Here is a 26471-nt window from a genome sequence, read left to right on the forward strand (position 1 = left end):
TGACTGACTAATATTTTCTTACTCCCATTGTCTTATTTCTTTCTCTCAGTTCCACATAAAAATGTAATTTACCTTGGTTTATATGTCTTAACATACATTGGTGGGTTTTTTAGTACATACTAAATTTGCCTATTTGGCAGTATGATTTGATGAGATACCAATTTGGTTTCTGTTTTCACTATTGCAGCGCAAATTCTTTCCCCAATTAAAGATTGTAGCCAAGCTTTATGATGCGGAGTGTGAACGGCTTGCATCTTTTAGGAATGGTTGCAGAGACAGGTGAGGTAAGAGGATTGTAAATTTTATACTACAGAGTATGGTGGTTCAGATCCTCCAGAATGCAGACACCAGGATGGATTTACAAGTCCAAGTTGATCTTGTAAAGGGTAAAGGAGAGAGAGCTTAGAGGTAAATTGGAGAGCTTCAGAATGTGATGCAAGTTTGACATACATGAGGGGGAAAAAGGGATGATGGAGGATTGGATAAGAAGAGCCTCAGACTGGGGCTCCTAGGTGGCTCAGTCGTTAACACGTCTGCCTTCGGCTCAGGTCATGATCCCAGGGTCCTGGGATCGAGCCCCGCATTGGGCTCTCTGCTCAGCAGGAAGCCTGCTTCTTCCTCTCCCACTCCTCCTGCTTGTGTTCCCTCTCTCACTGTCTCTGTCTGTCAAATAAATAAATAAAATCTTTAAAAAAGAAGAAGAAGAAGAAGAAGAAGAGCCTCGGACCACACAGCAGCTCATAGAAAGTCCTGCCTAGGCCAGTGGGGCATCTCAGAACAAATACTGCCCTGTGGAGAAGTCCAGCCCAGGGCAGGAAGGGCCCAGCTCTAGTACCCCTGCCATGCTCAGTCATTGGCTAGGAGCAACCTGAGGAGCGTGGGGCCCTGGTGTGAACACGGGACTGGCTGAGTTCTGATGGCAGCTGAAGGCTATCCTCTAAGTTTGCATCACGTTCGTTCTGGAAGGGAGATCTGATGGCATACTCCCATGGCTGACCACAGAGTCCAAAGCAGAAGCTACTGACCATGGAATGGTTTGAAGGTGGAAAGAAGTCTAAGTTGAAATATGAGTTAACCTGAGAAGGTGCATGAAATTTACTGGGGTCTCTTCTCTTACTACCAGATTCCAGTAAATGGTGACACATAGAACCCAACTCGCACTTAGCGCCTACATCCTGAGTGAGGGGCAACTCTAAGACAGTGCGGAGGCTGGATCCCACGCCGACAGATGAGCACCAAGGGCACATAACCTAGAGGGGAGTCTGCAGCCATTTTCCTCAGACCAGGATAGCTGAGTATTCCCAGGGCAGGACCTTCCACCAGAGCTTAAGAACCAGGATCTGAGAGCAACATCAGGGAGCAGAAGGAGAAACCCAAAGATAGTTGACCTCAATGGACAGACACATTTTTGTGATGCAAGAGAAGCCTGAGTTTATTCTAAGACCTTGCAGAAAGAAACACCACGGAGGTCACTGGAATTGAATTTGCTGCCGCCCAGTATGAGCGGAGGGCTCAGAGCAGGTGAGACGGGACGCCCGGGAGGCAGCCGGCTGTGGGGCGAAGCGGCAGGTGTGGTGCGTGCGCGGCCCCGCGTGATGTGCGCCGGGAGTGCGGCTCCCAGCAGGCGGGAGCTGCTGCAGCTCGGCTGTGCCGCCGTCTCCCCGCCCCGGGCTGCCGCCTTCCGCTCCGCTGACGACGTCGTGCGGCCCCGCGGTGACCGTCCTCAAGCACGCACGGCCTCTGCCAGGCCGCTCCTTCTCCGCGCCACCGGGCCGTGCGCAGGGCCGCCCACCTCCTGCCACCGCTCCTGCCCATCATCTTCGGCAGGACGCGCTTTACTGTGCCACGTGACCACCTGTTCCAGATCTGCGTATTTCGGGAGAACCTTCAGATCTCTTGGGACCTCACTGTCCTTTTGTTTTCTTACGTAATAGCCTTCTCCTTTCCAGACTGCACAAACAGTCCAGGATGAGAGGCTGCAGAACAGAGTAGGTGGCTAGTCGGGCGCAGCTTCAAACTGCGTGGGAGCCTGTCGGGTACTAAGTTACTGCCTCTCAGCTCTAAAACGCACCCTTTCCTGTGATTCTGGAGCCCCGCCGGCCGGTTACATTTCCGCTGCCGGCCGGTCGATGCGGGGCTCTGCCACGAGGGGCCGCTAGAGAGGCCCGCGCAGGCGGAAGGGCTTTCCCTCCCGTTCTGTGCGCGCGCGTGCGCGGGGTCCTCGCGAGCTGGTTCCGGGAGCGGTCAAGAAAGCAGGGCGACTTTCACTCCTCCGCCCCGAAAGGGCCCCGGCAAGCTTCTCGTCCCTGCACTGGCAGCCAGGCCCTCTGCGGAGACGTCCCAGCCTCGCAGGGTCCTCCTCTCTCTGAGCCCGGACTTCATCCGCTCTTCTCGGTCCGAGGAGCAGCGGCTGCCCTCTGCACGTGCCGCCTTTATCATACCTGACAGTCCTTTTCCACCTTTTGAAGTTAACCTCGTTGGCAGAGTTAACAGTTCTGGATGGTAAGCTTTCCCCGTTCAAGTCACTGGCATAGTTTCCGAGAGCCGGCCGAACTGCTGTCCATCCCACTCTGAGCTCAGCCGCCTACCCAAACTCCGATGTCTGTCCTCTTCACTCCGTGGCCTCTTTCTCTCTCTCTTCAGTCCAGCTGCCTTTTAAGACCCACAAGTTAGCATGTCTCTGAATTCTAACTTTGGACAGAGTTCAGTTGCTTTGCACCAAGGCAGTAGGAATCATGCAAATTAGTACTTCTGTGCAAAATTTTATGTGTCATTAAACGATCTTTTTTTCTTTTAGATTATTTATTCTAGAGCGAGAGCTTGCACGAGTGGGAGGAGGGGCAGAAGGAGAGGGAGAGGGAGAATCCTCAAGCCGACTCCCCACTGAGCCCAGAGGCGGGGCTGGATCCCAGACCCTGAGAGCATGACCTCAGCCGAAATCAAGAGTAAGACACTTAACTGACTGAGCCACCCAGGCACCCCTAAACAATCTTTTATAGGTAAGTAACCTCCTAAATAAATCATATAAAAATAACCAGCTCGACCCCATGCAAAGGAGAACATTACATTAAGTTCTACAAACATTGAAAAGATAGAGGATATTACTGACAAATTTATACCAATAAATTTGAAAAGTTAGGTTAATAAACAAATTATCAGAAAAAATATATAACTCATGAAAACCAACTCAAGAAACAAAAGCACTTAAATTGTCTTCTAACTCTTAAGGAAATTGAGTCAGTAGAAGAATATCTTTGTATAAGAAAATTTCAAATTCAAGTGGCTTCACACTGAATACTTACACACACTCAAGAAGCAAATATTGTAATCTTACCAAAATAATTCCAGAGAACAGAAAAGCAGGATCTCTTCCAATTCATTTTTGAGGTCAGCATTTTGAGGCCAGTGGTTTGAGAAGATACCTGTGGGGCAATCAATAGAGAAGAATGATGGTACACATAATAGAGAGACTGAAGAATAGGAGTGTCATGTATGCACTTTGCAGAATCTGAGCTCCAGTATCTCAGGAGCAAAGAAGAGTGGGTTTCTAAAAGACAGAAATCTGACAAGGACAGTATATAGGCTTATACCACCTAAGACCAATGTTGCAAAAACCCTAAACGAAGTGTTAAATCAAAACCAATAATGTGTAAAATAGATAATACTTTATGATCACATAAGAATTATCCTAGAAATGCATGATTGTGATTTAATATAAAAAATAAATTGTTGAAATTCTTCATGTTAACAGATTAAAGAAAAAAAAGTATCATTTCAATAGATGCCCAAAAAGCATTTGATAAAAACCAAAATTAATAAATATATTTTTAAAAACTCTTAGCAAATGAAAAATGGAAGGAACTACCTTTAACTGATTAAGGGTATCTATCAAAATACCTGTAGGAAAACATAATTCACGGTGAAATATTGAGAATTTTCCCTTTTAGAACAGAAACAAGTCAAGAGGGCTTATCACTGCCTCTCCTAGTCAACACTGTGCTGGAGTGCCTGGCCCAGGAGTGCACCAGGGGTTGTTTTTCAAATTGTGTATAATTCTGTGCTGCAAGTGGCATGACCCACTTCCTACCATGGATACTCTCAATGCCATGCTGCCTCTAGAACCCAAAACATCCACCAGGCATTGTGCTTCCTGGAACCTGACTGAGATGGAGCATCTGACTATGGAAAACCAAGGGACCCCGTAGCTGGAATGGGCTATCATGAACTGGACCCCCATCAGACCAACAAGGTCAAAGAGTGGAGCAGACCCACCAAAAATCCATCGTACTTTGGAAGGGGTCTATCTCAGATCAAGCAGGAACAGCACCACTAGTCCACACCTCAGTGGCACCCATCTGTTTCTCCAGCTTATTCCTATGGCTATATGGGGCACCCCACACAAGTGGGTGAAGGAGGAATAAAAAAAATCTGAGATCAGTTTACAAGTGTGTAGGCTTGATAGGCAGATTCAGGAGTGGATTTGAAAGACAATGTTGAGAGAAAAAAAAACCCTCCTGCTGTGTAGAGCTTTCAGTGGTATAGCTAGTCATGGACTTTACGTAGAGAGAGAAAGGGCCCCGGGTTGGAGTACACTAACTCAGGGGCGGTGGCAAATAGCCTGGCCAGCTGGTCAGGGACCCGAAAGGAAAGAGACAAGACGAGGAGGGACAAGGAGGTCTGGGGGGTAGACGTGTGTGGATGGACAGAGAGGATTGAGCAGAAAGTGTGAAGGTTTCAGTATGACGTATGATGGCTGCCAGAGAGCGATGACCACGGAAAAGGCGCTAAACCACCAAGTCGACCGATGTTTCCGCCCGTTGATGTCATCAGCTTCTTTCATTGGCTACCCCAGCGACGGCACAGTGGGCCAGGAATGGTCACCACGGCAGCAGAGACGGACGTGGCGCGTGGACTCCTGCTTTGGCAGTCGTACTCTCCTGCTGCCTAAGTCCAGCCCGCGGACCACACTTACTAACCGGCTCCTCGGTGTGCCACCGTTCCTCACGGGGAACAATGAGCCCGCTTGTGGCCACCCCGTGGCCCGTTCCATGCTTGCAAAAGCCAGCACTGTGTTTCCAAAAGAGAAAACTGCATTTTCTTTCAGTTATAGGTTGGCCTTTCTCTGCCCTATGGGCCTCAGCCAGTACCACGGTCCTCAGGCTTCTGGACTGTTTACCCACTGACGCGGCACCCCAAATAACATCACGTCAGACCAGGACCCACTTCACGGCAACAGGAGGTGCGAGAGTGAGCCCATGACCCTAGGACCCCCTGCTTGGTCTGTAGGCGGTGCGACCCAGAGACTGTCAGCCGCCGTAGGACTGACATGGGCCACTTCGGGGCAGTACTCTGCGAGAATGAGAACCATCTCCACATGCACTCTAGGCATTGACTCACAGAGCTTTCTCTCACAGAAAGGATGCACGCGCTCCGGGATGAGGGGCTAGGAGAACAGCTGCCCCACATCTCATTGCTTCCATTAGCTCACTGGAGAATTTAAGTTTTTAGGACTGGCTATGTCTTAAAAAATAAATAAATAAAAGTCCAATTACAGTGGCAAAATTAAATTAGAATAACAAAAAGAGCCAAGAATTCATCTAATTTAATTTAATTTAAAATTACAAAGAAAATAACATTTTTGCCATTTTTTGCTGACTGTTGGGCCTCTCTGTTACACTCTATTAGGTAAACTTCCTTCAATACCAAGACAGAGCCAGCTAATTTATATTTGTCAGAGTCACTGGTGATTTTCCAAAGATAAAGACAGATAAATAAATTATTCCTCAGCTAAGGTTTTCTGAGACTCCCATTCGCAAGGAAGCACCCTATGAGGCCAATCCAACATACTGAGTTCATTCATCTTGGAGCCATGTTTATGAGTCGATGACATTTATTCTGGTCTTTCTCACATTTGTTCAAGAGTTGATAGGGACAATACCATGTTTTAGCTAGCCGAGGCTAAATTATAGAAACAGGAAGCTGATGATGCATGTTAAGTATACATACACGTGTATATGTTTAGGAGACGTATGCACATACACGTCTGTATTCCTAGCCCTCGTCCTCTGTCCAATCACCCCTCCAGCGACGCTCGCTGGCTCTCTCACTCGCAGCCTGTTACCTCTCTTGTGCAGCTAGATTCGTCTTTTCAGTTCCCTATCTTAACACACGCATTGAAATATCCTTATTCACTTACCATATTTTGGGGTAACCACTATTTCTTTTCTGATGGTTGAATGTGAAGCTATATAACAGAGAGGTAAACTTGGGTTCTCTGCCAATTCGCCTAGCCTAGATTGGATTTTGCTCCCCCCTAAATGGAGCTGATACCCCTTTCCTTTGGAGTTAGTAGGGGTTTGGGGTGATATATGTAAGGTCCTTGTGGAGATTAAATGAGATAGCTGTAGAAGACTCAGCACAGGATCAGTGGGATCTCCTATTAGAAAGCCAGAATTTCCAGAAACTTTATAATACTCAGTTCCAAGAAAATCATGTGCAATGTCCCACAACTTCTCTTACTTCAGTTAAATAGTTTTTAAAAGTCTTCAATGTAGTAATATTTTCAAATTTGAAAGACTACTACAATAAATGTACACATATCCTCTGCCTATATTTAAGAATTATCATTTGCCACATTCATGTAATCTTTTTAGCTCCTGCTATGTATTTTCCTTGTTGAAACATCTGAAAATCACTTGCGGACAGCATGACACCTCATGAATACTTCAGCCTGGACTTCCTCAGGACATCTTCATATATAACTACGATAACATCGCCACACGGAGGAAAATTAACCAAGGTTCCATACGATCTTTCTAATATCCATTCTGCCTTCAAAATAAACACACCTTTTTTAATAACATCAAAAAAAAAGGTCCAATTACAGTGGTAAAATTAAATTTGAGTAATAAAAATGGCCAAAAAATTAAGTTGGATTAAAATAATTTAAGTTAAAATGACACAGAAAAGAACAGTTTGGCATTTTTGCTATGGAGACTCTCCATTACACTGGATTAGGTAAACCGAGGAACATTTATTTTCTTCAGTACCCAAACAGATCTATGTAAGGTGCATAAAGTTCACTCATCCTGAAAAAACAAGTAAGAATAACCGACTTCATTGTGTGACTATAAATTATAAATGCTCCTTAAATTCTAGGCAACAACCCACATCAGGGCACAAAACCCAACACTCACAGCTTGCTTTATGCCAAAATTAAGCATTCTGCCTTCATAATAATAAACAACATTGTGACAAATCTCTCCGAGTGAAGATTGGAATGTAAGTCAAGTCGGCAGTGTGGGACAACACGGGGTCTTTCTTCCTGCGTCTCAGAAGCACGTTGTCTTCCTGGATCCCACGCACGCTGGGGTCGGCCTGGTAGGCTCAGAGCGAGCCAGGTCAAGTGTACCGGCTTTACCCTAAATCCTGCATTCACGCTCACCTCCGGATCAGTGTAATTGTGAAACGGGGTACGGCAGCAGATGCCTGTTGCGATCATCTTGTACAAACCCACAGGACAAAAACGATGGGCTGCTCATCAGAGTGGTTTGGGTTTTTTCCCTCAACCAAGCACTTTATTGATTTCATGCACTGAGCAGGATTCCGTGTCTGCGATTCCCAAGCAGCATTAAGACTTCTCTCCCTCCAGAACGCACCACCGCCCGAGGCCCCTCGACTTCCTTTTGCTAACTAGCCAGAGCACAGCACACATTTCCCCACTTCTCCCGAGCTATAAGTGAGCTAAAAACAGTGCTGCTCATAAAGCACTGAGTTTTGCCTCTGGTAGAGTAGATGGAAGTTTCTGTGGGATTTGTTTTTTGTCACACATGGAACATGAATAAATCTCAGGCCACAAACTCAGGTACAAGAAGTCTTCAGTTTTCCCATATAACCCAAGTTCAAGTCTGCCTTGACAGCCCATTCTCCGGAAATGGCAGAGATATCATCTTGGGCGGCTTGAAGGGTTTCTCGTATTTCCATCCTCTCCCTATCCTGCGGAAAGAGTTTTCCTGTCCGGGAGCCTGAAGGAGGAGAGAAACTCAACTCTCATTCTTGTGATATCTCTCAAATATTTTGTCTGCTGGAGCTTTGTTGTTGCCCTCCCCAAAGTCACCAGCCTTTGGAGGCCAGAAATTGTCATTTTTTCCCCCTGTGATTCAAGCCTATCAAACCCCTGCCCAGAAAAGTTAAGCGTACAATGACATGCATGCTTGGAAAGGGACACAGCAAATGAGGAAAAATGGTTAACATTTCCAAAATATGACACCACCACTCATCCACATCCTCCTGTCATCACTGTGTCCCTCGGGGTTTTAGATACAAGAACTCTGGCTAATTTAAACATAAAGGAACTGTGTCACAGGATATGAGAAGCTCACAGGATCTCCAGGAGGCTGGGAGAACCAGACCTGGAATGGGCAGATGTTAGGAACGGCATCCAAAACTCACAGTAAAATTGGTCTATCCCATGAAGATACCGCCCCCCCCCCCCCCGGGGCACAGGTGTCTCTGCTGTTGAACACCTGTCATCGGGGCTCCTGAAAGTTGACGTGGCATCTCAGGCTCCCTCTCCACACCAGAACGGCTCTGAGAAGCCCCTGACTCTTCAAACCATAGCCCCCGAGTCAGAATCCCGGGGGGGGGGGGCCTCTCCCAAGCATAGCCCAGAGTCCAGCCTGCCTGCACCCTGACAACAGGAACGGCCGGGAAGGATGCTGCTCTCCACCATGACCCCAAAGATAGCCAGTCCCCAGAACAGGGTCTCTGACCCAGCTTACACCACCCTGACGGGCTCCGCACCGCCTGTCCCCTGGATCCTGGTCCTGGGCCTCACTTCTGTGACAGAGCAGGGGGATAAGGGCTCACATTTGTCCTGCAAACACAAAGCCAACAGTGACACTGACCTCCGGCCACCATTGTCTCTGCACATCCCCCCTTCCGGGGTGGGAGTGGGGCTTTGGCATCGTCTCAAAAGGAGACCCCGCAGCTCTGATCCCCCGGATTCCATCCTGGCTTCTCCAGGGGCTGCCCAGAGGGACCTCATCACACAAACCAGGGGCACAGTTAGTGTCTCAGCGGCAGACTTGGATGGATAAGCAATAGGAGGTGGCAAGAATCCAGCTGGTAAACTGCTCGCTGTTCTCTTCCTGGAGAAATTGCTCTGAGGGTCAGTAACTCCGGAAGGTCTCTCTGGAAACGTCCTGCGGGGCTGAGCGCCGAGCAGCGTGCTTTTGAGAGGCTCTGGCCCCCTTGTACCACGTCCCCCGGCTGGCTGTCCCTCCTTCCCGCCGCACGTGCCGGTCACTGCCGCTCGGGAAAGTGCCAGCTGGGAAGCTGGGTCTCCGAGTCCGCTTTCTGCAGAATGGGCTAAGACGCATGGCGTGGGGTGGCAGGGGTCAAAATGTCCCATGGACCGTGTGCACCATAACTCTGAAAGCAGGGCGCATTTTCCAGATGACAGAACTGAGGCCCAGACGGGTTGAATCACCTCCCGAAGCCGACGCTGCCCATCAGTGATGAAGTCAAGGTTTGAAATCGAGTCAGAACGAGCGTGGCTCACGTTCTTGTCACGGCACAGCGTTCCCTGCCCGTGCTCAGCGCCGCACAGCCCTGTGCAGGAGGCGGGAAACACAGGAAGGAAGGTCTCTGACCCCGAGGTGGTCACTAGGGCCTCGGAGGAGTCTATGTGCTTCTCTGACCCACCGTCCCAAACCTCTTTGGCAGGGGGGGCAGGCTGCTGGTGGGCTTAGCTTGGAACGAATAGCACTAGTGGAGAGTTAATAGGACGGGACGCTTAGCAGCTCCTAGGGCAGGACTGAAGGAAAGGAAACAGGATTTCAGAACACAGAAGCACCTTCAGAGAGACAGCATCATATAGGGATCCCCATTCGGAGCTGGGAGTCGGACAGAGGTCCGGGTCCTGGCTCTGCCGCTAACCAACCAAGGGCAAACGAAGCTCTTCGTACCTCCATTTGCTCATCTGCAAAGTGGGGCTGTTTGTAGTCTCATTCGGCCCCTTGCTAAGTGCTCAGTAGATGCAGACAAAAGAAAAGAAGGTAATGCTGTTATTGGAGCTGAGCGCAGTAAGAAGGAATCCAGCTTCTTCTGACGACCCTTACCCTCTCTGAGAGCCCTATACCCCATTCTGCCCATAAGGTGGCATCCAGAATACCTTGCTCCTCGGCCCCCTTGCAGGATGAAGGCATGACACCTAGCTTTCACCTGTCATAAACGCCTATCCCCGACTGCAAGCTGTAAGCGAGTAGCCTAAAGATACGAGGCTTGGAGGGGGCATCATCTGTCTGACACCAGTGACAGGGAACAGTGAAGGTGATGTCCTCGTCTATGTCCCATTTGCGGAGTCAGGGCCCCGGCCCCCAGGGCACGGGGAGGAGCAGGATGGCAGGCCAGTTTGTTATCATGCCGGTTCTGCAGTGTGGTTCTGAGGCTTGATTTCCAAAGCTCAGCTTAGCTTCCAGCCTGTTTCTCTGACCCTTCAACATATTCCGTGACTGCCTAATATCTTTTTTAAAAATTTGCTTCTTCCTTCCTGAAAGAGCCAGAGTGTACCGTTTGTCTGCAACAAACAATCCTTGTGGAGACAGAGGACCTAACATCTATCACACCATTTTCAAGAGATTCTGACATCATTAGCATTTTAATTTTACAGATGAAGAAACCGGGGCTTGATAAGGTTAAGTGACAGGAGATTTAGCAAACCACCATTCATTCGGCATAATGAAATACGGTTATGTCACCGTAAAATGCCAAATGTCACACTTAACAATTTCACAGAGAAACCACCATTGCTGTGTGGACTCTTTATGAGCATCATTTATTAGCAAAGAATTGAGAAGAAGGAGGGGAAAATCTTGCAGCAGGTCTGAAGCCTATAGAAAATAGCCAAGTAAACTTTTCAAAGAAAATTCATGTCTTTATGAATTTGCCTCTAGGTGGTAAATGCACAAATCAACAGGCAGAACACATTGCCTCTCGCTGGAAAAACACTGAAATTCTAGTAATAAACAGCCTAGCTGCTCTGTTGTCTCTCCCTTCATTGTCCTTCACGTGCTATCGCAATGATCTGCATGCATGCATGCCCATCTTACTACATTTTGAGATCCTTCAGGGCAAGATGGGGGTTTTACGCATTTTCTAACTTTCTTTTAAGGTATTTGTTATGGGAACTTTCAAACATCTGCAAACAAGTAGAGAGAAGAATATTATGAACCCCTGCTCACCCATCACCCTCCTCAGACCATTATCAACTCAAGGCCAATTTTGCTTCGTCCATTTTCCCACATACTTTCCCCTCCTCCGGATTATTTTGAAACCATTCCTGGACATCAGTATCATTTCCATCCACAAATATGTCAACACATATCTTTAAAAGTTGGTTATCTTTGTAAAATATAATCACAATTCCATTATCCCTGCTAGTAATTAGGTAATTCATTAATTTCATGAAATGTCCGGTTGGTACTCACATTTCTCTGTTTCAGAAACATTTTGTACCGTGTGCTCATTAATGGGGATTGTCACAAAGCCCATAAACTGCAGTCAGTAGATATGTCTCTTTTTTAAACCATAGAGTTTCTTTTCCCTCCTATTCTTTTTTCTTCCCTGTAATTTATGTGTTGAAGAAACTGGCTTATCTGTCTTGAAGAGTTTCCCACAGCCAGGCTTCTGCTAACTCTATCACCATGTTGTCACATAAAACATTCCCTGACTCCTTGTATTTGCTATAAATTAGGTCTAGAAGCTTAACAGAAACAGGCTAGAATTTCTGGCAATATGACTTCAACATCTACCTCTATTATGAGACATTTATTTTCTGGTCCTCTTTCTGTGCTGTTAGTAGTCACGGATGATCACTGCTTAGAATCATTACCTCGCTAGGCAATTAGGTTTTTCTGCTAGGCCTGCCATCGCAAAATACCACAGACCCGCTGGCTTCACCCACAGAAATGTCTCTTCTCACAGTTCTGGAGGATAACCAGATATAGTCACACTAGGGGGTGGGGCTTCAACATAAGAATTTGGAGGAGACACAACTGAGTTCATAACAGCATTGTAAAATGTGACCTTCTGACCCAATTATCACTTATTCTGCATTTATTAGCCTAAATACCCCTGTAAAGAGAAACCCCTTCTCATCAACTATTTGGATACCCTGAGGAATACTTTAAAATAGGAAAGATGAGGATTCTTTCCTTCTCTTGCTGGTTTTCGAAAATGTGTTTGTATATTATCCATCTTTGTTTTCCAGTGCTTTTAGGATGTTTGACAGACAGCAGGGGCTCGGCAAATGCTGAGTTGAGTTGAGTTGCTTTCATATTGCCTTAATGGACAATACTAAACTCGTTTAAATCCCAATTTCCTTGAGAACATTTTCTGTCTAAAAATAAGATATGATTATGCTTACTCTCTGGATAAGATCTACTTTTATCCCCTTTAGAGCAAAGACGTCACTACATGAGGATACAAGATGAGGCACTCTGAGGTCTCAATCAGAATGTGGACAATAGATTTCAAGAAATCCCTCCAAAACACAGTCCTGTAACCCATCCACAGAAGTCGATCAGCACTTTGTCTGGTTTAGGATACAACCCAGCATTCAGATTTTCTTCTAGCGTGTAACATTCGCCAGCTGCACACCGCAGAGCCTGGAGCCAGCCCGTCTGTGTGTCACACTGGGACTAGGCAGAAAGGAGCCAGGGAGAACAAAAACAAAGCAAGGACCATGTTTACAAAGCCTCTAGTTTCAATTACAGAAAATTAACTCAGTCAAGAGGCTGTCATCAGTGAAGACAACCAGGAGGCTGGGAGTGATCCCACCGGATCTTAGCTCTGGGAGTCCCAGTCTTCCTTCTCTACTTTCAGCCTTTAAACCCAACCACAGACACACACACACACACACACACACACGTTCAAGCATATAAATCTTCCATGCGTAGTTTCACTGAGGCTGCAAAGAGATTTCCTAACTTTGTCAGAATCCGCGCAGCCAGAAATCAAAGGCGAGCTAACTCCAGAGACTGCTACATTGTATCAGTAATTCCACTCCTACCCAGGATGGCAAAACCCTTCACTTGTCCATCTCAGCTTCTGCAAGCTACCTCAAATCCCTCCTCCAAGTGGGTAGGACAATTGAAGTTAATATATATACATATAAAATTTACTTATTTACTTGCTTATTCAATCTATATTATGGATATATACTTGAATGTGTGTATGTGTGTTCCTACGTGTCTATATGTACATCTATGTATAATTTTCTATTCTTTGCCACTGGAGCCCATGATTACTGCATTGTAGGTATACATAAACATGTATTAAATTAATGAATCAGCTTTCTACAAACAGACCTGAATGAATGCAAGAGCAAATAAGTGTGGAGATAGAAGAAGAAAACCGTGTTAGTCAATCTGCTTTCAGAATTACTCACCTGAGGTCTATTTGTTTCAGCAATTCTATTTCTGCAATGAATATTTTGAACAATATGTGGTGAATGAGTGATTGCATCATATGGCTAAAATGACTCACTGTAGCTAATATATCCCCTGGATATAAAATTATGCAAATGACTTCTATAAAGCAAACAGAAGTAGGAACATACAAGCAGAGCATGCACTGCAGAAAGCAGGACATCCCACTGAAGAATAGTACCGAACAGTCCCAACACCTGATCAAATTACTGGTCCTTACTGCTTTTTTTTTTTTCCCTATTATGAAAGGAAATGCAACCTTGGTTTAAAATTTTTTCCTAAAAATCATAGAGAGGTGAATAGCAAGATCTGATTATCTATATGGGGTCATTTGGTTTGTTTAGTTTGGTTTCATTTTATTTTGTTTGAGGAATATGTGTTTGGGAGGGGGTTATTTTCCATTCAAAAGAAAGGAGAAGGGAATTTAGATACTATGCATCTGCCATGACTCAAACACAATACCAGCTGGTTCCTTCCAAAACAACTCTTTTGATATATATTATGATAATTATTTCTAAAATAAGGAAATAGAAACTCAGAGGTTTTCTCAAGGTCGAAAAGCAATGTAAGTGGAAAAGCCAACGTCTGAATCCAGGTCTGTGGGCTTCAGAGCCCGCGGTCTTTCTAGACATGGCTTGGTACCTCCTCTCAGGCACAACCAGACTTTACTTGCCACTGAGGGAGCACATCTATGTGCTCAGTGTTAGCAGTTAGTATCCCCTAAGTGCCCTCATAGAGTTCAGATGGTTTGCAGAGGCTGAATAAAATAGGTATGCAGCCTTGCTCTTCTTATGAGTGTCCCTTCTGATAACACATAGGGGAGAATATGAAAATAGGAACAGAAATAATATCATACAATGCAAAACTTAGAGATGAGAAAATACAGTAGAATGATAGGAGTTAAGAAGGAAAACATATGCGTTCAAACATCACTGTCTGTCCTTTAAAGGGCCACAGACTCATGGACACGTAGTCAGGGTTTTTCTGGTCACCTCACATAGGTAAGTGTCGTAGTTCTAAGCCAATCAACATGGGAACAGTAATGCGTTAGCAAAAATCCCCTCGCCCACCGGCGACTGACAGAGCAAACTGTTTCACTACCAATGAAATTCCTATAGAAAGAAAGTCATTTTAACTGGATGAGTTTTCTACCATTTCTCTTTCCAAAAATATCTCACCATCACGCAATTATCCTCAGAATTCTTCCCCAGTGATGGCACTGTTTAATCATAGGGCACCGCTACTCAAGCTGAAGTGGGCTTTGTTGGTGTTCACACAGCATTTGGCTAATAGTCAGGCTTTCCCCTACATTAACTTTCTGTCACTGAATATGGAAATGTAGGTGTCTCTATTTGCAAAACACTCAGCTCTACGAAGTCAAAGGAAATTTTTATCTTTCTTTTACCTCTAGAGAACCGAGAGAGTGTTCACTCATTCATGCAACAAATTGTCTTCAGGGGGTTTATTGATGTCATTTCTGGCCCTCACCGCAACCTGCCAAAGTAAGTAGGGCAAATTCCATTTGCCAAAGTCACCCAGGCATCACGTGGCAGGGTCGAGACTCCACTTACATCTGTCTGAATACCCAACTATCACACCACGTACCCTGCTCTACAACAAGCTACCTGTTATCCAAAGATTGTGTATGAAATTTTTTTCAACTAAAAACAAGAAACTGGGGCTCCTGGGTGGCTCAGTCGGTTAAGCGTCTGCCTTCTGCTCGGGTCATGATCTCAGGGTCTTGGGATCGAGCCCCGCATCGGGCTCCTTGCTTAGCAGGGAGTCTACTTCTCCCTCTACTTCTGCTGCCACTTCCCCTGCTTGTGCTCTCTCTCTGTGTCAAATAAATAAATAAATTCTCAAAAAAATAAAATAAAAATAAAAAACTAAAATCAATGCCATGTAAGTGAAAACACTAAAAAAGAAAAGATTATGGAAATGAGGACCCAAAATAAATTGTAAAAAATAACATTTTACACTTATGATCTCTGTTTTCTAGCAGCTACTGTTCTGTTTTTATGGAAATATCCGGATTATAAGTAGAGTGACTAGAGCCTTGGGCAGGTTTTGGGGTCCTTATAGGCTGATCACCTAGAGTATCAACATGGAATGCACTGGAGAAGACAGTATTATTCTTTCATCAAATTCAGGAAAGAAGCTTTCTAGCAACATGCAAAAAATATTTTTGTCCTCAGAGATGATTAAAATCTTCACATCATTTTTATCGCCTGCCAATATCCAAGAGAAACGAAGCACTTCGACCCCTTCTAAGTACAATACTAAAAGCCTGGTGGTGCTGCCAGTTTGCATAGAGCACCAGAAAAGCAATTATAAGGGTCGAGAGGGGACATTACACATCATCTTATGAATAACATGCTGATTTTACCTCCAAAGCAAGTGCCAGCCCATTGACAGTAGCTCTCTGTCCTCGGGAGAGGTACCAGCTTTATTGCAATTCAGGAATCGATTAGCAATTTTGCAAACGAGTGACTGCTGTCTTGCCATGTCTAGTGGGTTGAAGGGTGTCCCCCTCAAAGATCTGTCCACATCCTACTCTGAAGCACCTGCAGGATATTACCTTGCTATATGGTAAAAGAATGAAATCACCTTATGTGGTAAAAGATGTGATTAAACTAAGGATTTCGAGGAGTGTTCTCTATCCTGGATTATCAGAGTGGGACACCTGTCCTTCAAAAAGTGAGGTAGAAGGAACTTTGACAGAAGAGAAAGACACGACGTAACCACGGAGGCAGAGATTGGAGTCACAGGTCAAGGAATGCTGACGGCCCCTGGAAGCTGGGAGACGCCAAGAATGGATTCGCCCCTGGAGCCCCTGGAGGAGCACAGCTCTACGGACACTTTGATTTCAGACTTCTGGCCTTCCTCAGTGGGAGAAAAAGCATTTCCGGTGTTTTCACCCATGCACTTTGTGTTACAGCAGCGACAGATAAGTAACAGACCGTGCATTTACCATCTCCGTAACTCAAGCTCTGTCATGTTAAAGTCAGCCGAAGAGCCGGGACTGGGCCAAACACGGCATGCACAAGTGTGCTGATAGAAAGGACAGAGGTTGCAAAGGGAGAAACGGCAGGCTGCAGGCAGCAACAAAAACTGGTAACTGGCTCACCCGTAAGCACAGAAACTGAGAAATTAATGATGCCAACCCAACAGCCTAGAGTCACGCAGGGAGAAAGCAGGGCAAAGCGATGAAGCGCATGGGCTCTAGATGCCCACGACTTATGTCCTACTCACACTTACTAGAAGCTTGACCTTGTATAAATTGCTCAAACTCTCTGCCTTCCAGTTTCCCCATCTCTAAAATAAGCGAAATGTCTATTTCATGGGGCTATTGTGAGGATTAACTGAGATAATTTACGGAAAGGAAAGGCATACCTCAGAGGTATTTTTGGCTCAGTTCAACACCACTGCAATAAACTGACTATCACAATAAAGCAAGTCCAACAACATTCTTGGCTTCCCAGTTCATATAAAAGTTATGTTTACACTATACTGTAGTCTATGAAGGGTATAATAGTCTATTAAGTGTACTAAAAACAACGTACATATACCGTAATATAAAAATACTTTATTGCTAAAAGCTGTTAAGCATCATCTGAGCTTTCAGTAAGTCATGATTTTTTTGCTGGTGGAGGGTCTTGCCTCAGTGCTGAGGGCTGCCGACTCCTCGGGGTGGTGGCCGCTGAAGGCTGGGCAGCCGCGGCAAGTTCTTAAGATAAGACAACAATGAAATGTGTCGCATTGATTGGCTTTCACCAATGATTCTTCTGTAGCATGCAATGCTGTTTGATAGCATTTCATCTACAGCCAAGCTTCTTTCCAAATTGGAGTCCATTCTCTCAAACCTGCCGTTGCTTTATCAACTCTAAGTTTGTCATATTCTGAGTCCTTTGCTGTCACTTCAACAATCTTCACAGCACCTTCGCCAGTAGATTCCATCCCAAGAAACCACTGTCTTTGCTCATCCACAAAAAGCAACTCCTCATCCGTTCAGGTTTGATCACGAGATTGCAGCAGATCAGCCCCATCTTCAGGCTCCACTTCTGATCCAGGTTCTCTTGCTGTTTCCACCCCGTCGGCAGCGACTTCCTCCACTAAAGTTCTGGACCTTGCAAAACTTTGTCAAAAACACAGCATCTGTGAAGCACGATAAAGGGAAGTCAACACAATGGGATATGTCTGTATTCAGAAGAATGTCTGGCTCTTGGTTTGTATTCCATCCATTTGGTATTTATCATCACTGGTATCAGTGTCATTGGTATTAGAATTAGTATCAGGCTGACAGAAGCCTGGGCCAGGAAACCAGACAAAAGATCAAATAATAAATACACAAACCATAGATATAAATCTGCTGTATGTGCCTCCAGAGCTTCTTTTATTCCGATTTATTTTATTTCTGCCTACCAGGGCGTTAAAGGGGACAAACAGCTTCTGACCACTTCGGCAAGCCTTTGGAAGAGGATCTCGTGTGGACATTTTAAGAAACACCTTTGTATGTCTTCTATCAACCTGGAGACTGGTTCTGCGCTCAGCCCTGCATGCAGACGCCCCCGTGTGGATTCCCTGCCTCGCGTTCCCAGACGGCCTCTTTGTTGCCACCTCCTTTTGGAGGTCAGTTTGTCTGCTGCTTTGAGATTACAAAATGTTAAAGCTAAAAACCCACCACTCCTGTTCACTTGAAGGCAGAGATGAACACACCCAGGCCCAAGCAAGTATCCACACCTAGTCATAGGTACAATCAGAGTCTCTAAGGATCACAAAATAACAAGAATTCTTTAGGAGGGCATGGGATAATATTCCTCTCTGTAGGAGTCTATTAAATTCCCTCCTCACTTTTTAGTAAGGAGAAATGATAGTGGCCTCCCCTTTATGCTCTGGTGTCCAATCACATCTCAGCAAATTGACACAATGAATCAACCTCAGTGAAAGTTGTTTCTATGATGAACGCTCCAGCAAATTATTTTAACTTCTATCCCTTGGTGTAATATGCACAAAATATTTTTATGTAGGTACTAATTATGCTGGTTCTGGTACATTTTAGAATCAATGGATAGCCAGTACCATTCTGTTTCAAATACTATATCATTGAAATATATTTTGAAATCAAGAAATATGATGCCTCCAGCTTTGTTCTTTTTCCTCAAGATTTCTTTGGCCATTCTGGATCTTTCATGCTTCCACATGAATTTTAGGGTTGTTTATTTCTATTTCTGTAAAAGCTGCCATTAGGGTTTTGATGGGCACAGCACTGAATCTATAGATCACTTTGGGTAGAAAGAAACTTTTAACAATATTAAGTCTTCCAGACCATGAACACGAATGTCTTTCCATTTGCTTTTGTTTTACGTAATTTCCGTCATCAATGTATTGGCATAAAGACAAACATATAGACCAATGGAACAGAATGAAAAGCCCAGAAATAAACCCACACATATACAGTCATCTGATCCTCAATGAGAGTGCCGAGAACACACAATGGGGAAAGGACAATGGGGATTCCTTGTCTTCAACAAATGGAGTTGGGAAAACTACATATCCAGGTACTAGAGATTGAAATTGGATCTTATCATACACCAGACACAACAATCAACTCTTAATGGATTAAAGATGTAAACATAAAACTGTAAATCTCTAAGAAGAAAGCACAGGAGAAGAAAAACACTGGTCTTGGCAATGATTTCACAAATACGACTCCAAAAGCACAGGCAACAAATGAAAATAGACAAATGAGACTACATCAAGCTAAAAAGCTTCTGCACAGCAAAGATAATAATCAACAGAGGGAAAAGACAACCCACAGGATGGGAGAAAATATTAGCAAACCATATTTCTGATAAGGGGTTAATTTCAAAAATATATAAGGAACTCATACAACTGAATAGCAAAAATAAAATAAAATAAAGATAACCCAATTAAGCCATCCAGATAGGAAAGGAAGAAGTAAAACTCATTATCTGTAGATAATCTAGTATTACATATAGAAAACTATAAAGACTCCACCAAAAAAACTGTTAGGACTACTAAATAAATTCAATAAAGTTGCAGCATACAAAACCAATATGCAAATATCTGTTGTATTTTTATACACTAACAATGAACTATTGAGAAGAGAAATTAAGAAAAACAATCCCATTTAAATTGCATCAAAAATGGGTGCCTGGTGGCTCAGTTGGTTAAGCGTCTGCCTTCAGCTCAGGTCATGATCCCGGGTCCTGGGATCGAGCTCCATGTTGGGCTCCCTGCTCAGTGGGGAGTCTGCTTCTCCCTCTGCCTCTGTCTATGGCTCTGCCTATTTGTGCTCTCTCTCTGTCAAATAAATAAATAAAATCTTAAAAAATATATTAAAAATAAATAAATTGCATCAAAAAGAATAAAATGCCTAGAAATAAATTTAACCAAGGACGTGACAAACCTGTACACTGAAAATTAGAAGACACTGATGAAAGAAATTGAAGATGACACAAATAAATGGAAAGATATTCTGTACTCATGAATTAGAAGAATACTGTTAAAATGTCCATATTACCCAAAGCAATCTATAGATTTCAATGCAATCTCTATCAAAATACCAAATAATATTTTCATAGAAATAGAACAAATGATCCTAAAATTTGTATGGAATCACCAAGGATCCCAAATCACCAAAGCAATCTTGAGAAAAAAAGACAAAGCTGGAGGCATCACACTTCCTGACTTCAAACTACATTACAAACCTGTAGTAATCCAAACAGACACATAGATGAATGGAACAATAGAGAGCCCAGAAATAAACCCAGGCATATGTGGTCATTTAATTTACGACAACAGAGGTAAGACTATATAGTGAGGAAAGGACAGTCTCTTCAATAACTAGTGTTCAGAAAACTGAACAGTCATATGTGAAAGAATAAAATAGGATCACTGTCTTACACCATATACAAAAATTAACTTAAAACGGATTAAAGACTTGAATGTAAGACCAGAAACCATAAAACTCCTAGAAAAAAAAAACACAGGGGGTAAGCTCCATGACATCACTCTTGGCCATATATATATATATATATATATATATTTGGATCTGACTCTAAGGGCAATGGCAAAAAAAGTAAAAAATAAACAAATGGGAATATATCAAACTAAGGAGCTTCTGCACAGTAGGGAAAAAAATCAACAAAATGAAAAGGCAACCTACTGAATAGAAGATATTTGCAAGCGATACATCTGATAAGGGGTTAATACACAAAATATATAAAGAGCTCACACGGGGGAACCTGGGTGGCTCGGTCAGTTAAGCGTCTGCCTTCGGCTCAGGTCATGATCCCAGGGTCCTGGGATCGAGTCCAGCATCAGGCTCCCTGCTCAGCGGGGAGCCTGCTTCTCTCTCTGCTTCTGCCTGCCACTCCCCCTGCTTGTGCTCTTCCTCTCTGTCAAATAAAGAAATAAAATCTTAAAAAAAAAAAAAAAAAAAGAAGCAAGAGACAAAGACCCTACCAGTTACTGATGCTGCGTCTCTCAAACAGCACAAGGAATGCACCTTCTGCTCTCCATTTCTTCTCTAGACTGGGGTGCCGGGCCAATGCCTTCCTGAAAACCAAACTGAGCCCCTCATTTCCTGTCTCCTGGACACACACACACAAATAAACAAATTCTGCCAGAGGCGCCCAAGTCTCTGGATTTATGTGCAATTGTGCACTTGAAATGAGTTGATTTCAGTTAAACAAAGGGGACAAGAAGGGGTTTTCTTATATTCCCTTCTTACTCTTCTCTCATTCTACTTCTATGAGAGCAATTTTGGAAGAGGGAGAGAAGCAGTATGACAGCCAGGGAGATAGCCAGTCAGATGACTTTCCAAAGAGCAAGCGGAAAGGAGCATGGTGCACTGGCTGCCCAGAGCCGCTCCCGGTGGTGATCGCTTGGGCCATGCATCTGCCAGGCTTCTTGCAGCCAGAGACGGGGCATTGCAGGGAAACCAGTTCCGTCCCTTTCCTGCTCAGTGTAAGATCCTCTCAACAGCAAATGTGACTGGGGGACTCCCTACTGGTCTGACCAAAACTTCCTCAGAACAGCACCACAAACAGAGACTTTTCCTACCCACTCTTTTCTTTTCTCTTTCCTTTCATGGGTTTTAGATCTGGGTCATGGCCCGAAGCCCCTCTCTGCTCATTTTTCCTCCTTTATCCTTCACAGAACTTCCTTCAGTAAATCTCCTGCACACCTTAATCCCCTCCAGCCACCTGCATCTCTGAAGGATGTGAATACGGGACTTTGCGAGCATCATGGCTTATCAGTCTTGTGTTCTAACAAGGGGTCAGAGCCAGCATGAGAAAGATGTGCTTGTCTGAAAGAAGGACAGAGGACCGGAGCTGCACACAGTGATCACGGATGTGACAGAGCCTCTTCAAGGAACAAGAAAGCTGAAAGGAATTAGAGGGAAGGAGAAAGGGGAGCAGGGGTCTCTGAAAGAGGAGAAAGGGGGACCCAGGAAAGGGCGGTCCATGGAAAGGAGATGAGACAGGAGTTCACAAAGCCATGTTACTGTAAAAAAGGCAGGTCCCAAGTGTAGGACATGTAAGTAGGAACACAGTCTTAGGAAACAAGAAACAATGTTTCCATTGACATAAACAGGAATCAGGCCCTTATGAAGTGATGCTTTCTACCATAACCTTGTTCTAAAAGGGGGGAAAAGAACCCAATAAAACCACAAAGGAGCAAAGATGGTTTCATTTTTAAAAGAGAAATAATGGGTAATTTCTCAGTGATTCTCAAAGTAAGCAGCATAATGTAAAGATTTTTTTAAAATATTTATTTATTTTAGAGAGAGAGAGAGCAAGTGGGGGAGGAGCAGAGGGAGAAAGAGAGAATCTCAAGCAGACTTCCTGCTGGGCGCAGAGCCCGATGTGGGACTCGATCCCATGACCCTGAGATCATGACCTGAGCTGAAATCAAGAATCGGACGCTTAACCAACTGAACCACCCAGGCGCCCCAAATGACATAAAGATTTTTTTAAAAGAGAGAGTAAGAGCAGAGGGTGGGGGCAAGCAGAGGGGGTAAAACAGCTGGGTTTGCCACTCAGCTTGGGTGAGTAATTTAACTTCTCTGCTCCTCAGTGTCCTGGTCTGGTGATAGGGTTAATAGCAGACTACTGTAAGTACTCAGTGGATGACAAGCATAAAGAACATAGCATAGAAAGCTAACATCTACTGAACACAAACTATTGGCCAGGGCTCATGTGAAAGGCTTTCTAGAGAATATTTAAATTGATCAAAAGTGATTATTACCCTAAGGTATACAAGGTGTCAGAAAGGAGTGACTAAGTTACTGAACTAAATCTAGAGAATTTTCAAAACTAGTGAAAAATCAATGCATGAGATAGACTATGTCACTGTTTAGAGAAATTTAGAGCTTATTATTCAAAATGCTACCCTGTTCAAGAACCTTTCTCAGATCGGATTCCTCCAGAACGCAAATAAATACCTTGTTACTTGTATTACAACAGCCAGCCTTATAGAAAAAACCTGACATGTGGAAGACATTCATAAACAATAAAATGACTACAAATTTGAAAACAGCACAGGCCGGGTGAGCGCGGAGTGCGGCCGGAGACCGGGGACACGGGAGTGACTGACTGCTTTTCTCTGGGGGCTCGCTGAGGAGCGGGACCCCGAGTTCTCGGCTCCGCCGGGGCGGAGACTGGGAGGCCGCCATTTTCACTCTCGGCCTCCAAAGCTGTACGGAAAGCTTGCAGGGAACAAAAGCTCCCGAGAGCAAACCCGAGCAGATGACTTAGCCCGGACCGGCAAGGGCGGAGCAATTCCGCCTCCGGCAAAGACACTTGGGAACCACGGCAACAGGCCCCTCCCCCAGAAGATCAGCGAGAACAGCCAGCCAAGACCAAGTTTACCGATCAGTGAGAACGGCAGAACTCCAGCGCTAGGGGAATACTGCACATAGAATTCATGGCTTTTTTACCATGATTCTTTAGTCTTTCAAAGTTAATTTTTTTTTTTAACTGTCTTTTTATTTTTTTTGAATTTTCCTTTTTCCCTTTTTCAACCAACATCTTACCAATCCCTTTTTTAAAAAACATTTTTATTTTTCATTTTTAGAGTCATATTCTATCCCTTCATAGTAGTTACCCGTATTTTTGGCATATATATATAAGTTGTTCTCTCTTTAAAATTTTGAGATAGTTTCTTCTAACAGATCAAAATATACCCTAAATCTCTAGTGTATGGTTTTTTCCTACTCCCCTGCCTGATCACATTCTCTCCCTTTTTTTTTTCTCTCTTTTTTTTAAATCCTCTTCTTTCTTTTTTCAAACAACTTCTTATCAATTCCTTTATAAAATTTTTTATAATTTCCATCTTTACAGTCATATTCCATCCCTTCATCATATCAACCCTTATTTTTGAACATATATAAGTTTTTCTTTTTTTTTTTTTTTTTTTTTTAAGATTTTATTTATTTATTTGACAGAAAGAGACACAGCGAGAGAGGGAACACAAGCAGGGGGAGGGGGAGAGGGAGAAGCAGGCTTCCCGCGGAGCAGGGAGCCCGATGCGGGGCTCGATCCCAGGACCCTGAGATCATGACCTGAGCCGAAGGCAGACGCTCAACGACTGAGCCACCCAGGCGCCCCTAAGTTTTTCTTTCTTTAAAATTTTGGGAGGCATGTTCCTCTAACAGACCAAAATACACCCAAAATCTAGTGTGTGGCACTGATCTATATACCAGCCTGATCATATTTGATCATATTCTGGTTTTCTTTTTGTTTTGTTCTGTTTTTGTTTGTTTTTATCTTTATCTTTTCTTTTTTTTCTTTTTTCTCTCTTTCCCTTTCTTTTCCCACTGCTTCAGGTCTTTTCTGATTTGTTTAGAGTATATTTTCTGGGGATATTGTTACCCTGCTAGCATTTTTTCTCTCATTAATCTATTCTCCTCTGCACAAAGTGACAAGACGGAAAAAATCACCTCAACAAAAAGAACAAGAGGTAGTACCGACTGCCAGGGACCTACTCAATATGGACATTAGTACAATGTCAGATCTAGAGTTCAGAATCATCACTTTAAAGATACTAGCTGGGCTTGAAAAAAGCATGGAAGTTATTAGAGAAACCCTTTCTGGAGAAGTAAAAGAACTAAAATCTAACCAAGTAGAAATCAAAAAGGCTATTAATGAGCTGCAATCAAATATGGGGGCGCTACTGCTAGGATAAATGAGGCAGAAGAAAGAATCAGTGAGATAGAAGACCAAATGATGGAAAATAAAGAAGCTGAGAAAAAGAGAGATAAACAACTACTGGATCATGAGGGCAGAATTCGAGAGATAAGCGATACCATGAGACGAAACAACATTAGAATAATTGGGATCCCAGAAGAAGAAGAAAGAGAGAGGGGCAGAAGGTATAATGGAGCAAATTATAGCAGAGAACTTCCCTAATTTGGGGAAGGAAACAGGCATCAAAATCCAGGAAGCACAGAGAACCCCTCTCAAAATCAATAAAAATAGGTCAACACCCCGACATCTAATAGTAAAACTTACGAGTCTCAGAGACAAAGAGAAAATCCTGAAAGCAGCTCGGGAGAAGAGATCTGTAAACTACAATGGTAGAAACATTAGATTGGCAACAGACCTATCCACAGAGACCTGGCAGGCCAGAAAGGACTGGCAGGATATATTCAGAGCACTAAACGAGAAAAATATGCAGCCAAGAATACGATATCCAGCTAGGCTGTCATTGAAAATTGAAGGAGAGATAAAAAGCTTCCAGGACAAACAAAAACTAAAGGAATTTGCAAACACAAAACCAGCCCTACAAGAAATATTGAAAGGGGTCCTCTAAGCAAAGAGAGAGCCTAAAAGCAACATAGACCAGAAAGGAACACAGACAATATACAGTAACAGTCACCTTGCAGGCAATACAATGGCACTAAATTCATATCTTTCAATAGTTACCCTGAATGTATATGGGCTAAATGCCCCAATCAAAAGACACAGGCTATCAGATTGGATTAAAAAACACGACCCATCAATATGCTGTCTGCAAGAGACTCATTTTAGACCCAAAGACACCCCCATATTGAAAGTAAGGGGGTGGAAAACCATGTATCATGCTAATGGACACCAAAAGAAAGCTGGGGTGGCAATCCTTATATCAGACAAATTAGATTTTAAACCAAAGACTATAATAAGAGATGAGGAAGGACACTATATCCTACTTAAAGGGTCTATCCAACAAGAAGATCTAACAATTGTAAATATCTATGCCCCTAACATGGGAGCAGCCAATTATATAAGGAAATTAATAATAAAAGCAAAGAAACACATCGACAACAATACAATAATAGTGGGGGACTTTAACACCCCCCTCACTGAAATGGACAGATTGTCTAAGCAAAAGATCAACAAGGAAATAAAGGCTTTAAATGACACACTGGACCAAATGGACTTCACAGACATATTCAGAACATTCCAGCCCAAAGCAACGGAATACACATTCTTCTCTAGTGCCCATGGAACATTCTCCAGAATAGATCACATCCTAGGTCACAAATCAGGTCTCAACCGGTACCAAAAGATTGGTATCATTCCCTGCATATTTTCAGACCACAATGCTTTGAAACTAGAACTCAATCACAAGAGGAAAGTTGGAAAGAACTCAAATACATGGAGGCTAAAGAGCATCCTACTAAAGAATGAATGGGTCAACCAGGAAATTAAAGAAGAATTAAAAAAATTCATGGAAACCAATGAAAATGAAAACACAACTATTCAAAATCTTTGGGATGTAGCAAAGGCAGTCCTAAGAGGAAAGCATATAGCAATACAAGCCTTTGTCAAGAAACAAGAAAGGTCTCAAGTACACAACCTAACCCTACACCTAAAGGAGCTGGAGAAAGAACAGCAAATAAAGCCTAAACCCAGCAGGAGAAGAGAAATCATAAAGATCAGAGCAGAAATCAATGAAATAGAAACTAAAAGA

The 26471-nt window shown here is 43.8% G+C and overlaps 1 long non-coding RNA gene across 2 annotated transcripts; it reads left to right on the top strand.

Moving 5' to 3' along the window:
• Positions 1 to 1611: 1611 nt before the first annotated feature.
• On the top strand, positions 1612 to 22947 carry LOC144379478 (uncharacterized). Of its 2 annotated transcripts, XR_013442639.1 has the most exons (4): positions 1612 to 2502; positions 2798 to 2999; positions 17916 to 18119; positions 21675 to 22947. It is a non-coding gene; the product is annotated as an uncharacterized LOC144379478 (long non-coding RNA). The 2 variants fall into 2 exon arrangements; XR_013442638.1 differs by lacking the exon at positions 21675 to 22947 and having other exon boundaries at positions 17916 to 18828.
• Positions 22948 to 26471: the final 3524 nt, after the last annotated feature.

This window comes from Halichoerus grypus, chromosome 11 (genome assembly GCF_964656455.1).
Source record: "Halichoerus grypus chromosome 11, mHalGry1.hap1.1, whole genome shotgun sequence".
Taxonomy (NCBI): Eukaryota; Metazoa; Chordata; class Mammalia; order Carnivora; family Phocidae; genus Halichoerus; species Halichoerus grypus.